The sequence below is a fragment of the Eubalaena glacialis genome (assembly GCF_028564815.1).
Source record: "Eubalaena glacialis isolate mEubGla1 chromosome Y unlocalized genomic scaffold, mEubGla1.1.hap2.+ XY SUPER_Y_unloc_1, whole genome shotgun sequence".
Classification (NCBI taxonomy): domain Eukaryota; kingdom Metazoa; phylum Chordata; class Mammalia; order Artiodactyla; family Balaenidae; genus Eubalaena; species Eubalaena glacialis.
The window spans coordinates 666,877-690,355 of NW_026871142.1; the positions used below are offsets into that span (position 1 = coordinate 666,877).

At 35.9% G+C, this 23,479-nt stretch overlaps 1 pseudogene; it reads right to left on the bottom strand.

Annotated features, from left to right (window-relative positions):
* Positions 1-6,563: 6,563 nt before the first annotated feature.
* Positions 6,564-23,479, bottom strand: part of LOC133082949 (cullin-4B-like) — a 60,171-nt pseudogene continuing 43,255 nt past the window's right edge.

Consider the following 23,479-nt stretch of genomic DNA (forward strand, 5'->3'; position numbering starts at 1 on the left):
ATAACCAAAGCAGTCTTGAGGAAAAAAAGCAGAGCTGGAGGAATCAGACTTCCTGACTTCAGGCTATACTACAATGCTACAGTAATTAAGACAATATGGTTCTGGCACAAAAACAGAAATGTAGATCAATGGAACAAGATAGAAAGCCCAAAGATAAACCCACTCACCTATGGTCAACTAAACTATGACAAATGAGACAAGGATATACAATGGAGAAAAGACAGTCTCTTCAATAACTGGTACTGGGAAAACTGGACAGCTACATGTGAAAGAATGAAATTAGAACACTCCCTAACACCATATACAAACATAAACTCAAAATGTATTAGAGCCCTAAATATAAGACCAGACACAGTAAAACTCTTAGGGGAAAACACAGGAAGAACACTCTTTGACATAAATCACAGCAAGATCTTTTTTGATCCACCTCCTAAAGTAATGGAAATAAAAAGAAACAAATGAAACTTAATGAAACTTAAAAGTTTTCCACAGCAAAGGAAAACATAAACAAGATGAAAAGACACCCCTCAGATGGGAGAAAATATCTGCAAATGAAATCAACAATGTATTAATTTCCAAAATATATAAACAACTCATGCAGCTCAATAGTAAAAAAGCAAACAACCCAATCCAAAAATGGGCAGAAGACTTAAATAGACATTTGTCTACAGAAGATATAAAAATGTCTAATAAACACATGAAAAGCTGCTCAACATCACTAATTATTAGAGAAATGCAAATCAAATCTACAATGAGGTATCACCTCACACCAGTTAGAATGGCAACATCAGAAAATCTACAAACAACAAATGCTGGAGAGGGTGTGGAGAAAAGGGAACATTCTTGCACTGCTGGTGGGAATGTTAATTGATAGAGCCACTATGGAGAACAGTATGGAGGTTCCTTAAAAAACTAAGAATAGAATTACCATATGACCCAGCAATCCCACTATTGGGCATATACCTAGAGAAAACCATAATTCAAAATGACACATGCATCCAATGTTCATTGCAGCACTATTTACAATAGCCAGGTCATGGAAGCAACCTAAATGCCCATCGACAGATGAATGGATAAAGAAGATGTGGTACATATATACAATGGAATATTACTCAGCCATAAAATGGAATGAAATTGGATCATTTGTAAAGACGTGGATGGAGCTAAAAACTGTCATACAGAGTGAAGTAAGTCAGAAAGAGAAAAACAAATATCGTATATTAATGCATATAAGTGGAACCTAGAAATATGGTACAGATGAACCAGTTTGCAGGGCAAAAATTGAGACACAGATGTAGAGACAAATGTATGGACACCAAGGGGGAAAAGTGGAGGGTGTGGGTGGTGATGTGATGATTTTGGAGATTGGATTGACCATCAGTATACACTGATGTGTATAAAATGGATGACTAATGAGATTAATAAATAAATAAAATCATCTTAAAAACAAAAAAACAAAGAACAAAATTAAAAATAGAACTACCATCTGATTCAGCAATTTTACATCTAGGTTTCTAAAGATGAAATCAATAATTAAATAAATAAATGCACTCTATATTTATCATAGCGTTATCCTCAATAACCGAACATTGGACAACCTATTTATTCATTGAAAGATAAATATACAAGGAAAATATGAAGTATATAAATAAAATGTAATTGTATTCAGCCAAAAAACAACAACAAAAAAAGGAAATCCAGCGATATGTGACATGGACCTTGAAGGCATATTCTAAGTCACAATCATAAGTCAGACAGGGAAAGGCAAATATCATATGATCTCCCTTACAGGCAGAATCTGTAAACATTAAACTGAGAGAAAGAGTAGAATGGTGGTTTACAGGAGCTGAGGGGTAGGGAAGATGGGGAGATGTTGGACAATGGCACAAACTTTCTGCTATTAGATGCACAATGGGAAAGTACAGCATAGTGACTATAGTTAGCAAAACTGTACTGTGGTTTACTTGTGCATTGCTATGTAGAGAGTAGAGGTTTATGTTCTTACCCTAACAACAAAAACAAAATGAATTATGAGATGTTAGATGTGTTATCTAACTTTATCATCTTATTGTGGTAAATATTTCACAATATGTATATGTATCAAAACATCACATTGTACATCTTAAATTTATATGTTGTTACATGTCAATTATATGTCAAACTGGAGAAATATTTTTTTTTAATTATGGACAAAAACACAGGATCATCTCAATTAAAAAAGAAAGAGCTTTGACAGAAATCAACACTCTTTAATGATCAAAACCAAAAACAAAACAAAAAAGGATATGGGCGATGTACCACAACATAATGAAAGTCTCATTTGGAAAGCCCATGCTCAATGGTGAAAGACTCAAAACGTTTTGTTGTAAGATCCAGAAAAAGGCACAACTCCACCCCTCACACCACTTCTTTTTTTTTTTTCTTTTCAGTGTTCTTTATTATTTAGAATAATAACAAATCCCATATTTTTTAAACATCTTTATTGGAGTATAATTGCTTTACAATCGTGTGTTAGTTTCTGCTTTATAACAAAGTGAATCAGTTATACATATACATATGTTCCCATATCTCTTCCCTCTTGCATCTCCCTCCCTATCTCACCCCTCTAGGTGGTCACAAAGCACAGAGCTGATCTTCCCACTAGCTATCTATTTTACGTTTGGTAGTGTATATATGTCCATGCCAGTCCTAGCCAGAGAAATTAGGTAGCAAAAAAAAGGCACTCAAATCATAAAGGAATTAAAAATAAACTTTGTTCACAATGACATTGCATTTAATGTGAAAATTATACAAAAATATGGTTAAAATTAATACGTGAATTAAGGAAAACTGCTGTATCTAAAATTGACACACAAGAAAATCAGTTGCACTGTCCTACACTAACAATGAACAATTTGAAAAGATATTTACAATCATTCCCACCCTTAAAAAAAATTAAATGGCCCATTAAAAATATTGCATGCCACGACCAGGTAGAAATTTATCCCTGGGATGCAAGGATGGTTCACCATAAACAATTCAATCAATGTGATACACCACATTAACATAATCAAGGAAAAATACACATGATCATCTCAGGAGATGCAAAAACAGCAATTGTCAGAACTCAATATATTTTTGTGACCAAAAAAAACAACTTAAAAATAAAAAACAACCTATAGAACAAAATTACCCTACACAATAAAATCCCATAGCTAACATCATTCCAAATAGTGAAAAGTTGAAAGCTTTTCCTCTAGTAACTGGAACAAGGCATGTATGCCATTCTCACCTCTGCTGTTCAACATACTAGAAGTCCTAGTCTGGACAATTAGGAAAAAAGAAATAAAAGGCATACAAAACCAGTAAGAAGAAACAAACTATATCTGTTTAGAGATGGTTGGTATCTTATATTCAGAAAATCCTAAAAAGTACACAAAAAAGCTGTTAACCTACGAAAGTCAATCTACAAAACAATGGTAGCATTTCTATACCTTATAACAATATCCTAAACAAACCTACAACAAAAACCTAACAAAATGGAAATTAAGAAATCAATTCTATTTATCATGGCATCAAGGAGAATAAAATACTTAAGACTAAACAATAGGTTATGAAAGACTTGTGTACTGAAAACTGTTGACAAAACATATTAAAAAAAAATACAAATGGAAGTACATCCCATGGTCATGGATTGTAAGGTGTAATATTTTTAAGACATCCATTTGATGCAAAGCGATCTTCAGATTCATATTTTGCAATCTCTAGCAAAATAAAAATGGAATTCTTTACAGAAATGTTAAAAAAATCCTAAAAATTATTTGGTAGCAGGAAAGACATTGAGTAGGCAAATCCTATTAAGAAGAATAAGATAAAAGTATGATTCTCCATGACTTCAGAATACCTTACAAAACTAGAGTAATCAAAATAACATGGTACTGGAGTAAAAAGAGACATACAGACTAGTGAAACAAAACAGAGAGTCCAGGATTAAATCAGTGCACTGACAGTCAACTGATCTATGGCAAGGGTGTCAAGAATACACTAATGAGGAAGAGGTAGTCTCTACAATAAATTATATTAGGAAAACAATATTTGCATGCAAAGGAATGAAACTGGACCCTTATCTCACACCATATATACAAATCAACACAACATGTATTATACACTTAAACTTAAAACTTGAAACAATAAAACACTTAAAAGAAAACATAGGAATAAATCTTCTAGGCACTAGACTGGGCAATGATTCTTTGGCTATGACACCAAAACTAGGTAACACAAGCAAATATAATCCTTGCACTTGTAAGGCTTTCATCAAACTAAAAAGGTGTAAGGATTGCGTCAAAATAAAAAACTTCCACACAGAAAAACAAACAATAAGACAAAAACGCAATCCATAAAATTAGATAAAATATTTGCAGATAATATATTTGATAAGGGGTTAACATTCTACAACTCAAGTTTAAAAAATTTAACCCAATTAAAAGATGAGTAAAGAACCTGTATAGACATTTTCCAAACAAGATATAAAATGTTACCAAAACTTCTTTGAATGTGCTCAACATCACGAATTATTGGAAAATACAAACAAAGACATACCTGTTAAAATGGCTATTACAAAAAAAAGGACAAGTATTGGTGAGGATGTTGAGAAAAGAAAACACTTGTACACTGTCGTTGGCAGCCCCTTTGGAAAGCTGAAATCTGGTTAAAAGATTTGTCTGTACTCCCATGTTTATTGCACCATCATTCTTAATATCCAAGATATAGAAAAACATAAGTGTCCATTGGTAGGTGAATGGATAAACAAAATGTGGTATATATACAGTGAAATACCATTTAGGCTTAAAAAAGAAGAAAAAAATAAAAGAAAATCCCGCCACTTATGAAAACGTGGATGGACCTGGAGCATAGTGTAATAAGTAAAATAAGCCAGATACAGGAAGATAAATACTGAATGATCTCACTTACATTTGTAGTAAAGCACATAGAACAAAATGGGTCAAAGGGAGGGGGAAAGAGAGAGTTGTTAGAAAAAGGATTAAAAGTTTCAATAATGCAAGATGAATAAGTTCTAGATATTGAATACAGAGCAATGTGAACATATTTAACAATAGAATATTGTACACTTGAAATATAGTAAGTGAAATTTTAAATGTTCTCACCAAGTTGTACTCCTTAAACCATACAGTTTTTAATTGTCAACTATACCTCAGTAAAAATGGAGGAAAAATAAAATAAATGAATCCTTTTTACAATAGCTTAAAAAAAGTTTTTATATACTTAGAAATTAAATAAAGTAGGTGAAAGACATACACTGAAAACTAAAAAAAAAAAAAAATTAAAAAGTACAGAAGGAAATTTTAAAAGACAAATATATGGAAAACCATCTATGTTCATGGACTGAAAGACATAATGTTGTTAGGATACCCACTATATATACAGGATACTAAAAATACTGAAAACAATCTACAGATAGTAAGAAATCCATATAAAAATCCCATGGTGAATTATTTGAAGAAATACAAAATCACTGTCAAATCCATATGTATCTCAAAAGACCATGAAAAGTCAAATTAATATTGATAAAGAAAAAAAATAACTCACACTGTAATTTCAAAATATATTACAAAGCTGTGATAAACAAACGAGTGTGCTTTGGTAAGAGGCAGAGAACTATAGACCACAGGGATAGAATTTGAAGGCGCAGGAAAACACCCTTGCATATATGGTCAAATGATATTCCACCAGGAAAGGACAGGTTTCTGCATCCAGGGAAGCTCCCTCACTGATGGGGAGATCATTTGGGGATGAAGGGGAGTGTCTGAGGCTGTCAGAGGAGAGTGAAACAGCCGTTCTGTGGCAGAGAGGAAAGACTGACACCTATACAGACAATCTGTGCCACAGCCGTGAACAGCCCAGACTGGGACATACTTGCCACAGTGCACACGGGGGCTGGGTGCTGGAACGTCGTTTGGAGAGTAAATCCACGGGGAGGACTGATGTTAGCCATGAGAAGACAGCCTGAGAGGATGGGAGTGAGGAAATACGCAAATAGGAATGCTTCTGGAGTAAACCCAGACTGCCACAGAAACAAGGTGTCATTGTTGAGTGACAACCTGGTGGTGAAGCTGTCACTGAAAACTCTCCTCCCTTTGCTACCCCTTCCCCACCAGGCAAGAGGAAAAACCCTCACTGGGGTTAACCCATGTGAGCTTCCTGTCAGGTGCTAAAAAATGCACTCTCCAAGGCTGGTCATCTTGTGTCAGTAGCCAGGAGTTAGGAAAGGCTCCCACCAGGGGTAGTTCTCTCACAGTCACTGACTCCCCAAAGAACGTGTTGCCACCAGGCCTCCCAATACCCTGGCAGCCATGCCAATTCTTCAGCCTGTCCTCATTGGGACAGACCCGAGTGCTCCAGGGCAACTTCAGTAGCAGAACCCCATGGGTGGCTCACATGCAGAGGTGGGGTTAAAACAAGCTGAGCTCCAGAGGCCATGCAACTAAGGAAGAAAAGATAGAATCTCCCTTGCAGCTGCACAAATCATGAATTGACAGCCCCGTGACTGGCTTGGTAAAAACTCAGTCCCTAAAAAACAACTGAACAGACGAGTGCTCCTGAACCCAAGACAGCTTGTAGCTGTAGACTTTGTGGGCACATACATGTGAGGGATCGGTGAGGCTAGAGTCTGAGCTGTCCCCATAACACACAGCAGGTCCAGATGCATGATTACTGCAGTGCCAGCACCTGACTTCTGTGGATGTACTCTGGTGGCCTGGTGAAGGCAATGTCAAAGAGACACCAGGACCAATTGCTGGCATACCCATAGTTAAGGTGGGGCTGAGAAAACTTCGAACATCAGCATAATCTGAGAGCTTGCAAAAAGGTTTAAAGGTGACACAAGAGAGCAGACACAGAGGAAACAGCTCCAGAAGAGGAATACTCAGTGGCTTCCCTCCCAGTGGGAGTGCTGTAACCAAGCCTACCTCACACCACAGATCAGAAACACAGCTAAGAAGCAGATCTGGGGGCCTCTACTCCAGCAACTAGGGAGCAGACACCACCTCTGAGACAGCAGTGACAACCACAGACAAAGGGGTGCCCTGCTCAATATACAGTGCAGGCTCTGGTCACCACAACACCAGTCAAACCCCCTATCATGGGTCTGCCTTTAGCAGCTGTGGGCTCTGTGAACACGTACATGCAGCGGTTGGGCCAGACCAGAGTTTGAGCTGCCTCCATAGCCCCTTAAGCAGCTCCAGCTGCACAACTACTGTAATTCTGGGACCTGACCTTGGTGGCTTTCTGCCAGTGGCCTGGTGAAAACAATGACTGAGTGTCAACAGGGCCACGTGCACGCACACTCACTGTTAAGGTGGGACCAAGATGAGTGCTGGGAAAACTGGATGGCTCCATTTAAAACAATGAAATTAGAACATTCTCTAACACCATACACAAAAATAAACTCAACATTGATTAAAGACCTAAATGTAAGGCCAAAGACTATAAAACTCTTACAGGAAAACATAGGAACAATGCTCTATGACATAAATCACAGCAAGATCCTTTTTGACCCACCTTCTAGAGAAATGGGAATAAAAACAAAAATGAACAAATGGGAGATAATGAAACTTAAAGGCTTTTGCACAGCAAAAGAAACCATCAAGAAGATGAAAAGACATCCCTCAGAATGGGAGAAAATATGTGCAAATGAAGCAACTGACAAAGGATTAATCTCCAAAATATACAAACAGCTCGTGCAGCTCAGTATCAAAACAACAAACAACCTAATCAAAAAATGCTGGAGAGGGTGTGGAGAAAAGGAAACCCTCTTGCACTACCGGTGGGAATGTAAATTGATACAACTACTATGGAGAACAGTATGAAACTTCCCAAAAAACTAAAAATAGATCTACAATGTGACCCAGCAATCCCACTCCTGAGCACAAACCCAGAGAAAACCATAATTCAAAAAGACACGTGCACCCCAGTGTTCTTTTCAGCACTGTTTACAATAGCCACGACATGGAAGCAATGTAAATGTCCTTCCACAGAGGAACGAATGAAGAAGATGCAGTACCTATATACAATGGAATATTACTCGCAATAAAAAGGAAAAAAATAGTACCATTTGCAGAGAAGTGGGTAGATCTATAGACTCCATACAGAGTGAAGTTAAGTCAGAACGAGAAAAAGAAATCTCATATAAAATCACTTACATGTGGAATCTAGATAAATGTTACAGATGAACTTATTTACAAAGCAGAAAGAGAGAGACAAATGTAGTGAACAAAATTATGGATACCAATGGAGGAAGATGGGGTTGGGTAAATTGGGAGATTGTGATTGACATACATATACAAAACTATGTATAAAACAGATTACTAATGAGAACCTAATGTACAACACAGGGAACTCTACTCAGTGCTCTGTGGTGACCTAATTGGGAAGGAAGTATAAATTAAAAAGAGAGGATATATGTATACATATAACTGATTCACTTTGCTGTACAGCAGAAACCAACAAAAAGTTGTAAAGCAACTAAACTCCAAAAAATATTTTTTTATATGGTTGGAAAAACGAGATATTCACCTTCAAAAGAATAATAGCAAACCTTACCTTAACCCATACACAAATACTAACTCAAAATGTTTAAGGACGAAAACAACAGCCTGTAAAACTTCTAGAAGAAAACACAGGGCAAAGCTTCACGACACTGCATTTGGCAACAATTTCTTGGAATAGACACCAAAAGCACAGGTAAAAACAAAATAGACTACTGGGACTACATTAAACTTAAAAGTTTGTGCACCAAAGGATACAATTAACAGAGTGAAAGGGCAACCTATGGAATGGGATATATGGGAAATATTTGCTGATCACATACATGTAAGAAATTAATTTTCCAGAATTTATAAAAATTTCTACAATCCAACAACCAAAAATTCAAATAACCCAAATTTTAAACTGAGTAAAATACGTGAATAGACATTTTTTCAACAGTGATATGTAAATAGACATTAAGCATTTAAGAGATGCTCAACATCGCTAATAATCACAGAAATGCAAATCAAAATACCAGTGAGATAACACTTTTACTCATAGTATGGCTACTATCAAAAAAATAAAACAGAAGCAGAAAATAATAAGTTTTGTCAAGAGTACAGAGAAATGGGAATACTTGTGTAATAATGATGGATATGTAAAGTAGTACAGCTGCTATGGAAAACAGTATGATGGTTCCTTAAAAAAATTAAAAATTTCAATAAGATCCAGCACACGCACTCTGGATATACACAGAAAAGAACTGAAATAAGGTTCTCAAATAAATATTGCATGTAGGTTCAGTAATCAAATGGTGGAAACAAGGCAATGTCCATTAATGGATGAATTGGTAAACAAAATAATATTTATATATGAGATATTTATTCAGTGGTAAATAGAAAGATATCCCATTACATGCTATCACATGTATGAAATTTGGGTTAAGCTAAGTTGGAAATAGGTCAGTCACAAAAAGAAAACTTCATTACAGTTGCAATTATGTGAGGTATCTAAATTAGTCAAATTCATAGAAACAAAAAGCAGAAATACTGTTTACCAGGGGTAGGGGTAAAAGGAAAAGAGATATTGTTGTTAAAGGATACTGATATTCTGAAAAATTCTGAACATCTATCTGTTGCACTACAATGTGGATATATTTAACACTACTGAACTATAACTTCAAAATAGAATGATAAATTTTATGACTTTCTATAAAAAGTACACCACTCCAATTATTGTCAATTCCCCAAAAAATAACTTGCAATGGATGTCAGAAAAGTATAAAAGAGATATTAGGAAGAAGGAAAAAACAAATATGGATTCTTTCATCTGGATTTGATTGATCTTTATCTTGAAAAGTTTGTGTTCAAGTCCTCATTACAAAAAAATTTGTCACCGTTTTCCACATTTCTTCCCTTTGGATTTTTGATGAGAACTCTAGATCTGCCACAAGCTAATGACTGTAAGGTTCTTCTTAGTTGTCTATCCTCTGAATGGGGGAAAAATGTTTAGAATTTTTATATTATCACAGATTTAAACAATACTCACAAACTATACTCACCTATTCCAGTAGTCATCTTAATTTCTTCTAAACTGAACTGATCTCCATTATTAAACATCAACAGCACCAATGCTTGGAAAAGAGACACCTGAAGTTCTTTTCTGCCCTTTTAAAACAGTATTATATTAATGTCTTATTAAACATAATTTATTGATAACTCAAATATGATGTTAGCCACATAAGAATAATCTACTTCTATTTAAAATACTAATTTAATTTGAAACACTGAGTTCAATGGAGTTTAAAATAGACCTAAAAGTGCCTGGAGATCACTAGAAAATAACAGAATATAATGTTACCATATATAAATAAGATGCAAAATCTACTTTAAACCTCAAATCACATTAGATATAAAAGCAAATAAAACTTAAGTTTTTGTGTAATTATCTACTCATTATCAAGGTACTCCCAGTAGCTCTAGGTAAACAACTGTCCCAAATGCTTTTTCTCACTAACATTCACAGATAGTAATTTTGAAGCAATAACTATTCCAAAATCATACCTCTATTTCACAACATTCACAAAGATTAACTTGGCAGTGAGTAAAGACTGAAATGGAAAACTTGAAAGGTTTAAACTGTAACAGAAAAAATCCTGTTTAGTCTTGGTAACATCTTTTTGGATATGACATAAAAAGCAAAGGCGACAAGAGCAAAATTAAAGAAGTGGGACTATATCAAACTAAAACTTTTCTGCATATCAAAAGAAATGTTCAGGGCTTCCCTGGTGGTGCAGTGGTTGAGAATCTGCCTGCCAAGGCAGGGAACATGGGTTCGTGCCCTGGTCTGGGAAGATCCTACACGCCGTGGAGCAACTAGACCCATGAGCCACAACTACTGAGCCTGCATGTCTGGAGCTTGTGCTCCTCAACAAGAGAGGCCGCAACAGTGAGAGGCCTGCGCACCACGATGAAGAGTGGCCCTCGCTCACCACAACTAGAGAAAGCCCTCGCACAGAAATGAAGACCCAACACAGCCAAAAATAATAAATAAATTAATAATAAAAAAAAGAATTGTTCAACACAATAAAAGGCAACCTATAGAATGGGAGAAAATATTTATAAACTACCTAACTGTTAAGGGGTTAATACCCAACATATATAAAGAGCTTATACAACTCATCATCAAAAGACAAAAACAATAAAACAAAAATATTCAATTAAAATTGTAAAAGACCAGAATAGACATTTTTCCAAAGAAGATGGCCAACACTACATAAAAATGTTCTCAACATCACTAATCATTAGGAAAATGGAAATCAAAGCCACAATGAATATACTCATAAAATTAAAACTGTAATATAAAATTAAAACAACCATGTAATCCAACAATTCCATTTTTGGGTATACATCCAAAAGGAACGAAATCACTCTATTGAAGAAATATCTGCACTTCCACATTCACTGCAGCACTTTTACAATAACTAAGACGTGGAAACAACATAAATGTCTATCAACAGACGAATAAAGAAAATGTGATATAAAGTTATGGATATACACAATGTTATTATATATAATAAATATATACACACAGAAAAAGTAAACACTCATGATGGAATACATCCATCTATGAAAAGAGTAAAATTCTGCTACCAGAAAAAAGAAAGACAAATACTGTAAGATCTCATAATGTGTTCCATAGTGTTGTGATAATTTACATTCCCACCAACCTTACAGCAAAATCAGTGACCTCACTCAACTTACCCCAAGACCAAGTCTACCTGACCACAGATGCTAACAATGTACACAATGAGTACCCTAAGCTGAGATGACTGGGGAAGGTCTTTCCCTGACAAAGCAAACCCCTAATATCTGAAAGAGTAAACTGCTTATTCAAATGTGCAGATAACTCAAGGAATGAAGGAACATAAAGAATCAGGCAAACATACACCACCCAAAGACACTAATAAAGCTCCCCTAAAGAAAAAAAGACCTATAAACAATCTAACAAAGAATTCATAATTATCCTTTTAAAGAAGTTCAGTGAATTAGAAGAATATACAGAAGGACAGCTAAAGGAAATTAGGAAAATACAGTATGAACAAAATGAAATCAAGAAATTCAATACATAAAAAATAATTCTAGAGCTGAAGAATATGACTGCACTGAATAATTCAATACAGAGTTTCAACAGTCATCTCAATCAAATAGATGAAAGAATTCATGAACTGTAAGATGGGTCATATATGAGATTATACAGCCAGAGAAACAAAAAGAAAAATAAGACTGAAAAGGAGTGAAAGAGGCATATGGGAGTTATGGTATAGGATCAAGATGAAAAAGAACCATTATGAGAACACATATGGAAAAGAAAAAGGAAACCAGACAGAAAGAAATGAAGTCTGAAAACTACCCAAAAGGGAAGAGAAATGGACATCCAGATTTATGACTGAACTGAAATACTGATTCTGAAAAGGAATGCATTAACACCATTATAATTAAATTCTCAAAAGTCAAATTAAATTTTCAAAAGTCAAAGACAAAAATAATTTTGAAGCACCAAAAGAAAGGAACTCATCATATACAAGTGAGATGCCATAAGAATATCAGTGAAAATATCACCAAAACTTTGGAAACCAGGTGATCGTGGACTAATATATTTAAAACATACAATGAAAACAACTGTCAACAAAGAATGTTGTCACCAATAAAGTTTTTCTTTAGAAATAAAGGAGACATATTATCCCAAACAAAATAAAAAACAGATGAATTTGTCAACACTAGACCTCCCACAGGAGAAACGCTACAGGGTGTTCTTCAAGCTAAAATAAAATGATGTTTTTTGATCCACCTCCTAGAGTAATAAAAATAAAAATAAACAAATGAGACCTAAAGAAACTTAAAACCTTTTGCACAACAAAGGAAACCATCAACAAAACGAAAAGACAACCCTCAAAAGGGGAGAAAATATTTGTAAATGAAGCAAGTGACAAGGGATTAATCTCCAAAATATGCAAACAGCTCATGCAGCTCAATATCAAAAAAACAAACAACCCAATCAAAAAATGGGCAGGAGATCTAAACAGACATTTCTCCAAAGAAGACATACAGACAGCTAACAAGTACATTAAAAGATACTCAACATCACTAATTATTAGAGAAATGCAAACCAAAACTACAATGAAGTATCAGCTCACACCACTCAGGTGGTTATCATTGAAAAGTCTACAAATAATAAACGCTGGGGAGGGTGTGGAGAAAAAGGAACCCTCTTGCACTGGTGGTGGGAATGTAAATTGATACAGCCACTGAGGAGAACATTATGGATGTTCCTTAAGAAACTAAAAATAGAACTACCATGTGACCCAATCCCACTCCTACGCATATACCATGTGACCCAATCCCACTCCAGCAATCCCACTCCTGGACATATACCTGGAGAAAATCATAATTCAAACAGATACCTGCACCCCAATGTTCAGTGCAGCACTATTTACAATAGCCAGGACATGGAAACAACCTAAATGTCCATCCACAGAAGAATGGATAAAGAAAGTGTTGTACATATATACAATGGAATATTACTCAGCCATAAAAAAAGAATGAAATAATGCCATTGGCAGCAACATGGATGGACCCAGAAATTGTCATACTGAGTGAAGTAAGTCAGACAGAGAAAGACAAATATCATATTATATCTCTTATATGTGCAATCTAAAAACAAGGTACAAATGAACCTACCTACAAAACAGAAATAGAGTCACAGATGCAGAAAGCAATAGTTACCAGGGAGAAAGTTGAGGGGAGGGATGAACTGGGAGATTGGGATTGACATATACACACACCACTATATATAAAATAGATAACTAATAATAATAATCCCTACTGAATAGCAATGGGAACTCTACTCAATACTCTAATGACCTATGTGGGAAAAGAATCCAAAATGAGTGGAGGTATATAGATGTAGATATAAATGATTCACTTTCCTGTACACCTAAAACTAAAACATTAAATCAACTACACTCCAATAAAAATCAAATGAATAAATAAATAAAGGATGCAAATTTACACTGTAGAAACATACAAATTTATAAAACACACTGGTAATTAAAAGTCCTTAGCCATAGAAGATTTTCTTACATTGTAATGACTTGACAAATTTAAACACTAAAGTTTTGAAACTAAGTGTTAAAATTAACCATAAGTACATTAACTAGTTATTTGATACACAATTTTATGACATCTTAGATCATCTTTACTATCATTACTCTGAATTCTTTTTTGGGTAGATTGCCATTCTCCACTTCACTTAGTTGTTCTTCTGGGGTTTCACCTTGTTCCTTCATCTAGGACATATTTTTCTATGATCTCATTTGGTCTAACTTTCTGTTATTGCAGTTTCTGTTCCACAGGCTGCAGGGCTGACTTCTTCTTGCTTCTGCTGTCTGCCCCCTGGTGGATGAGGTGGTCCAAGAGGCGTGTGCAGGCTCCCTGGTGGGAGGTAGATTTTTCCTGCCCATTGGTGGCTGGAGCTGGGCCTTGTCCCTCTGGTGGGCGGGGCCATATCAAGGGGTGTGCTTAGTGGGCAGCAGTGTGCTCAGGGAGACTTTATGCAACCTACCTGCTGATGGATGGTGCTGTGTCCCCATCCTGTTTGTTGTCTGGCCTGAGGCATTCAGCACTGGAGCCTACAGTTCTGGGTAGGCTACTGGATGGGGCCAGGTCTTGGTGGGAAAATGGCGGCCTTCTGTAAAGCTCATGCCAATGAGAAGTCCCGAGAACAATCACCACCATTGTTGTTGTCCCTGTAGTGTGTCAGAGCTGCCTCCCACCTCTGCAGTAGACCCTCTTATACCAGCTGGTAGTTCTGGTGCAGTCTCTCATTAGCTCACTGCTTTTTTCCTGGGTCCTCATGCACATGAGACCTGTTGTGTGCCCTCCGAGAGTGGAGTGTCTCTTTCCCCTAGCCCTGTGGAAATCTTATGATCAAACCACACTGGCCTTCAAAACCAGATTCTCTGGGGCTTCTCCTCCTGTTGCCAAACTCCCAGGCTGGGGAGCCTGAAGTGGGGCTCAGAACTTTCACTCCAGTTTGAGAACCTCTGTGGTATAATTATTTTCCAGTTTGTGTGTTGTGCACCCAGGGTGTATGGGATTTGATTTTATCGTGATTGTGCCCCTCCTACCATCTCGTTGTAGCTCCTTCTTTGTCTTTGGGTGTAGGATATCTTTTTTTGGTAGGTTCTGCATTATTTTATCAATGGTTGTTCAGGAGTTAGTTCTTGTTTTGGAGTTTTCATAAGAAGAGGTGAGTTCATGTCCTTCTACACTTCCATGATGTCTCCATTAATACAGAGTTTTAAAACAGTAACTTGGGGCTTCCCTAGTGGTGCAGTGGTTGAAAATCTGCTTGCCAATGCAGGGGACATGGGTTCAAGCCCTGGTCTGGGAAGATCCCACGTGGCGTGGAGCAGCTGGGCCCGTGAGCCACAACTACTGAGCCTGCGCGTCTGGAGCCTGTGCTCCGCAACAAGAGATGCCGCGATAGTGAGAGGCCCGCGCACCGCGATGAAGAGTGGCCCCCGCTCGCCGCAACTAGAGAAAGCCCTCGCACAGAAACGAAGACCCAACACAGCCAAAAAAAAAAAAAAACAGAACAAAACAGTAACTTGTACCAATAATCTAAGAGTGAGAGGGAAGAACTCAAAGTATAATATTTCTGTATGCTATTGAAGTTGATATTTATCAGCTTAAAATTAAAATGTTATAAATGTGAAATATTTATATATGCCTCAGAGTAACAACAAAGGAAAAATCTGCAGTAGATACACAAAAGATTATGTTAAGGGAATCAAAGCATACCACAAGAAGTATTCATCAAATCACCAAGGACCATGACAAGAATGGAAGCACGGCTCAGAAGGAGCTAGAAAATTGTCACAAAACAACAAAATGGCAGTAATAAGTCTATATCAATATTTATACCTAAAGGGATTAAATTCTCCAATCAAAGGACTTATAATGACTGAGAAAAAATAAGATCCAACATTATACTGCCTATAAAAGACTCATTTTAGCTTTAAAAGCACATTTGAAATGTGATTGAAAAGACAGAAAATATATATCAAGCAAATTGTAACCAAAAGAAAGCAGGGAGAGCTGTATTTATATTCAGACAAAATAAACTTTAGGCCAAAACTGTTAAAGGAAACAAGGTGATTATATAACAACAAAGGGGCTGATCCACCAAGAATATAACAATTCTAAATATATATATATATATATATATATATATATATATATATATATATATATATATATTCAGTCAGCTAAAAAACACCTAGTGATATAAAGCAAATACCAACAGAACTAAAATTAAAACAGTAATATAATGATAGGAACTTTCACACACCACCCTTAAAAGAGAGAGATAATCTAGAGAAAAAAAAAATCAGTAAGGAAGCAGTGGATTTGAACAATACTATAGACCAAACAGACTTACATACACAGACACATTATTTCATTTAACAGTGTGAGTACACATTCTACTTAAACACACACTTAATCTTTTCTAGAACACATCATGCGTTATGTCACAAAAAAGAATTAGGGGTGAGATGTGACAGGGTGAGAGAGTGTCATGGACATATATACACTACCAAATGTAAAATAGATAGCTAGTGGGAAGCAGCCGCATAGCACAGGGAGATCAGCTCGGTGCTTTGTGACCACCTAGAGGGGTGGGATAGGGAGGGTGGGAGGGAGGGAGATGCAAGAGGGAAGAGATATGGGAACATATGTATATGTATAACTGATTCACTTTGTTATAAAGCAGAAGCTAACACACCATTGTAAAGCAATTATACTTCAATAAAGATGTTTAAAAAATAAAAATAAAAATAAAAATCTAATGATACAGAAATCATATCATCTCTTTTTGAGCACAATGGTAAAATACTAGAAATCAATAACAAGAGAAAAGCTGGAAAATTGGCAAGTACATGGAAACTGAACAACACAATCCTGAACAAGTAACAAAACAAAGAAAATAGCAAAAGGATGTTTGAAACATTACTTGAGACGAACAAAGTGGAAATAAACTCAACAAAACAATGGATATAGCAAAGGCAGCGTTTAGAGGGAACTTGTAGCATTAAGAAAAATAATTAGTTCAAATGGACAACCTAATTATACAACACAAGGAAATAGCAAAACAAAAACAAACTAAGCCCAAGTTACCAGAGTCAGTGATAACTGATATCAGAGCAGAAATAAATAAAATAAAGAATAGAAAAAAATAGGTAACATTACCAAAAAAGGAAACAGAAAATATAGAGACAAACTAAGCACAAAATTCGCAAAGTTGGATTAAATATTAGTGCAGAAATAAATAAAATAGTAAAAAGGAAGCCAATAGAAAAGACAGACAAAATTAAGAGTTGATTCTTTGAAATAAATTTCCCCCACCCACATTCTTGGATCCTCGAATTCTATCTGCAGAGTCTGTTAAGAACACTTGCTGGAGAGTGTCCACTCTGGGGTCTGGAACTAAGCCATCACTCTGGACCAAGCTACTTGCCAGTCGTAGTAGCCTGTGATTTGGCATGATCTCCTTGCTCTGCAGCAAGCGGTCCTTGTCCTTGGTCTAAGAAATGGAGGATGGGAAGGAGGCCCAGCACTAGGAGAAAGTGGAGGAGGGTGACTTGGAAGGAGCACATGACACACTGCAGCACCTCTTCCAAGGGGGGAAAGCAGGTATTGTCACCATGGAGTGGTGACCACAGGTTTCTTTTAAATATGGAGACATTTGCTATGCATGAGTTGGCACAGGAGATTTATGAGAGATTTCTGAACCTTCTGTTCAATTTTGCTGTGAAACAAACTGCTGGATCAAAGAGAATGCACATGTTATTTACTTTAGAATTTTTAATGTAAAAAGTGCTTCTTTTGAAAATATAATGCATCTTTAAGATTGAAAATTAAAATATATGTATCCAGTGAACAAGAATACAGTTCCCGTCCAACCCAATCTCATATTATCAGCATGTAAAATAATAAGGAATATAAAACAGTTCTTCATGGTTCTCTTTTCAACTGTATTATAAACAACACTTACTATTGCCTAATACTTAGGCTTTTAAATGAGGAACATTTGAAATATTAGGGAAAAATTAAAATAAGGAATAATTTTAAATGGTATCTCCATATTTTAATTTTTACTGGTATGCATAATGAATCCATTAGGGGATAAAAGAAGAAGTAAGTGTGATATGCACACTGCAGATCTCTAATACTATCAGTCCAACACACAACCCTAGTTAAGTATGGTATGTTTGTACTATGACAAAACAACGCATTTGGATACAAAGCTGTTTACTTACTGCAAACTTCTGAAGTGAAAGGGATGAGATTAAATTTGTCACTGTCATTTTTTAACAGGTTTCTGTACTGTTTGACTTGTTATCTATCAAATGTACAGAATGAGATTTTCATGCATATAAGAGCCCGGCAAACTAAGGTATCCATACCCATACTTGCAAAAATTAGTTTTCGTTACCAATCCTCTTAAGTTCCTTCAATAATATGAAATTTTCCTGTGAAGCCTGAGGATTTGCATCACCTGGGCCCAACTTTTCCTTAGGAAATTTCATTTAATCCTAGAGAAGTAGAAGCAACTGATTGTTATCACTCTTTCAGAATACAAACATGCCTTCTCCTCTCCTCAAGTCAAATATTAGTTATTACCTTTTAGTGAGACCTTCTCCAAAGCTGCTGAAAAAAACTAAAAACAGAAACTCTATTCTCATCCTTTAATGTTATCATCACTAAAACACCCTACTGAGTTGCTAAACTTCTGGAACAGGTGTCAATCTCTTTTTCACAGACAGATAGAAACAATGCCAAACATATTTATCTACAGATTGTCAGAGCCATTACTCTATGAAAAGACGAGAAGACAACTCTCAGAATGGGATAAAATATTTGCAAATGAAGCAACGGACAAAGGATTAATCTCCAAAATGTACAAGCAGCTCATGCAGCTCAGTATCAAAAACAAACAGCCCAATTCAAAAAGTAGCAGAATGCCTAGATAGACATTTCTCCAACGAAGATATACAGATCACCAACAAACACATGAAAGAATGCTCAACATCATTAATCATTAGAGAAATGCAAATCATAACTACCACGCAATATCATCTCACACCATCAGACTGGCCAACATCAAAAATCTACAAACAATAAATTCAGGAGAGAGTGTGGAGAAAAGGGAACCCTCTTGCACAGTTGGTGGGAATGTAAATTGATACAGCCTCTATGAAGGACAGTATGGAGGTTCCTTAAAAAACTAAAAATAAAACTACAATACGACCCAGCAATCCCACTATTGGGCATATACCTTGAGAAAACCATAATTCAAGAACAGTCATGTACCACAACGTTCATTGCAGCTCTATTTACAATAGCCAGGACATGGAAACAACCTAAGTGTCCATAGACAGATGAATGGATAAAGAAGATGTGGCACATAGATACAATGGAATATTACTCAGCCATAAAAAGAAACGAAATGGAGTTATTTGTAGTGAGGTGGATGGACCTAGAGTCTATCATACAGAGTGAAGTAAGTCAGAAAGAAAAAAAAATATCATATGCTAACACATATATATGTAATATATTAAAAAAAAGTTTATGAAGAACCTAGGGGCAGGACAGGAATAAAGACGCAGATATAGAGAATGGACTTGAGGACACGGGGTGAGATGGGGGAAGGGTAAGCTGGGATGAAGTGTGAGAGTGGGATGGACTTATATATATTACAAATTGTAAAATAAATAGCTAGAGGGAAGCAGCTGCCTAGCACAGGGAGATCAGCTCGGTGTTTTGTGACCACATAGATTGATGGGAGAGGGAAGGTGGGAGGGAGACTCAAGAGGGAGGAGATATGGGGAAATATGTATATGTATAGCTGACTCACTTTGTTATAAAGCAGAAGCTAACACAGCATTGTAAAGCAATTATACTCCAATAAAGATATTTTTAAAAATTAAAATATATTCTCTTAAAAAGATAGTCCTTTAAAACTTTAAAAATTCAATATTTCTAGAATTATCTTTTGCATCTGACTCCATATGATATCTAACATACTACTGTACCTTAGAACAGCTGTGAAAGACTTATTATGTACCAGAAGCCACTTAATGTAGCGTATTTAACAACCCAAAAACCACATAAGTAGAAGTATATCAACTCTGTTTGCTAAGTTTCATCCTCTGTCATCTGAGAAGCTGAGGCAACTTCTTAGTCTCACCTCCATATCGCCAACTTTCTTAGGAAAGATGCCAGTGTTTATTATCCCATTTCCTCTTCACTTCCTACTGATACCTGAAAAAAAATGCAGTAGGGCTCTGCACCCACTAATTCACTGAAAAGGTACGGTCAACCATACCTTGGATTTGAAAAGTTGTGATATACCACTAGATATATGAAAAGCTTGAGACACAGACATTGCTCTTAAAAGTTCACGCTTGCATACCCTTCCTCACTTCCTTTTTTAAAATTATTATTATTATTAAAGATTTTTGGACAATTTTTATAAGTATTGAATTTGTTACAATATTGCTTCTGTTTTAAGTTTTGTTTTTTTGGCAGCTAGGCGCGTAAGATCTTAGATCTCCATCCAAGGGTAAAACCTGCACCCCCTGCACTGGAAAGCAAAGTCTAACCATTGGACCACCAGGGAAGTCCCTCTCTTGTTGTTTTTAATCTGCCACACATCAGTAACTAAAACACTATGTAATGCAAGCTGACAGCATTTTTCATATTTCCTCTCCTTCCCTATCCACTTTCACAATTTCAGTAAGTATGATAGATCTTACCTTATAAATATCTGAAGCACTGTCATTCTCCTGAAATAATGATGTCTTCTAGCAGCACTGCTTTTATTACCATCTAAGGAGTCTCTCTGCATGAAAACTATTATTCATTCTAGAGCCAAATTTATCACGTAGAAAACAAATGAGCACCTCTAACATTACTTAATATTCTTTAAATATTACCACAGATTTTAGATAATAAAACAGTATCATAGAAAAGGTATTCAAAGTCAAGCAAAATCTGATTTGTATCTACTTCTTTTTCTTTTTTAACATCTTCATTGGACTATAATTGCTTTACAATGGCACGTTAGTTTCTGCTGTATAACAAAGTGTATCAGCTATACATATACATATATCCCCATATCCCCTCCCTCTTGCTTCTTCCTCCCACCCTCCCTATCCCACCCCTCTAGGTGGTCACAAAGCACTGAGCTGATCTCCCTGTGCTATGTGGCTGTTTCCGACTAGGTACTGATTTTACATTTGATAGTACATATATGACCATACCACTCTCTCACTTCGTCCCAGCTTCCCCTTCTCCATGTCAAGTCCATTCTCTATATTTGTGTCTTTATTCCTGTCCTGCCCTTAGGTTCTTCATAAACTTTTTTTTTTTTTTAGATTCCATACATATCTGTTAGCATAAGGTATTTGTTTTTCTCTTTCTGACTTACTGCACTCTGTATGACACACCCTAGGCCCATCCACATCAGTGTAAATAACTCAATTTTATTTCTTTTTATGGTTGAATAATATTCCACTGTGTATATGTACAACCTTCTTTATCCATTCATCTGTCAATGGACACTTAGGTCGCTTTCATGTCCTGGCTATTGTAAATAGAGCTGCAATGAACACTGTGGTACATGACTTTTTTTGAATTATGGTTTTCCCAGGATATATTCCCAGTAGTGGGATTCCTGGATTGTACAGTAGTTCTATTTTTAGTTGTTTAAGGAACCTCCATACTGTTCTCCATAATGGCAGTGTCAATTTACATTCCCAACAACAGTGCAAGAGGGGTCGTTTTCTCCACACCTTCTCCAGCCTTTATTGTTTGTAGATTGTTTGGTGAAGGTCTTTGTGCCTGGTGTGTGGGGTTTATCCTAGGAATATTATTCAATATATTCAAATCAATCCATGTGACACACCATATTATCAAACTGTAGGATAAAAATCATAAGGTCATCTCAATAGATGCAGAAAAATCTTTCAACAAAATTCAACATCATTTATGATAAAAATCCTCCAGAAGATAGGCATAGAGGGAACTTACCTCAACATAATAAAGGCCATATATGACAAATCCACAGTCAACATTGTTCTCAATGGTGAAAAACTGAAAATATTTCCTCTAAGATCAGGAACAAGACAAGGTTGTCCACTCTCACCACTATTATTCAACACAGTTTTGGAAGTTTTCACCACAGCCATCAGAGAAGAAAAAGAAATAAAAGGAATCCAAATCAGAAAAGAAGACATAAACTGTCACTGTTTGCAGATGACATGATACTATGCATAGAGAATACTAAAGATGCTACCAGAACACTACTAGAGCTAATCGATAAATTTGGTAGAGTATCAGAATACAAAATGAATGCACATAAATGTCTTCCATTCTTATACACTAATGATGAAATACTGAAACAAAAATTAAGGGAACACTCCCATTTACCACTGCAACTAAAATAATAAAATACCTAGGAATAAACCTACCTAAGGAGACAAAAACCTGTATGCAGAAAACTATAAGACACTGATAAAAGAAATTAAAGATAATACAAACAGATTGAGAAATATACCTATCTACTTCTTGACTCATCTTTTACCACAGTCCCTGAATGTTCATCCCTTCTAGACCTTTCAACTTTTCAAATTGCCGAACTCTTTCTTGCATGGACTATACTTCTGCTATCATGAGAATTTCTTTGTATCTTCACATGTCATTTTAATCATGTTTTCTTCTAGATATCTTCCTCTATTTCTTAATTGGGTTTAATTGCCATTTCAATAAGCCTTCATATTTCCCCTTCAACGCACTATCCAGAGAGACAATTTTATGTTTTTGACATTACTATTATATTGTAACCTATAATAGGCAGAGAGCTACTTAGATCTGCTGATCATCCTGCCTTACGTATTCTGAGTTTAGCCAAATTATTGTCAATATACATTGATTTATTCTAAATTTATAAAACATACCAGTAAGATGACAGTGCTGCAAGACAAGTGCTGCATATATTTTGGGATGATCATATTAAATAAGTACATCTGAAAGAACTAAGTAAACTCATATGTAAAACAAGTTGATGAGCATATGAGAGGAAAACTTTGAAATGAAATCATGAAGTCGTTGTTCTACACCAAGATTCATAAAGGACACCACAAAATGATTGAACCAAATAATATACAGGTCAAGATACACATCTTGTTTCAGTTAGGACAGCATAGCCTTTTCTGCATCAATTCAAGTGCTCTTACCAAGCAACAGACGTTTCACTACATATTTTTTGTAGAAGCCTTCAAAAACATCTTTCCCTGTAATATACTTTATAAAATTTAACGTCAGAT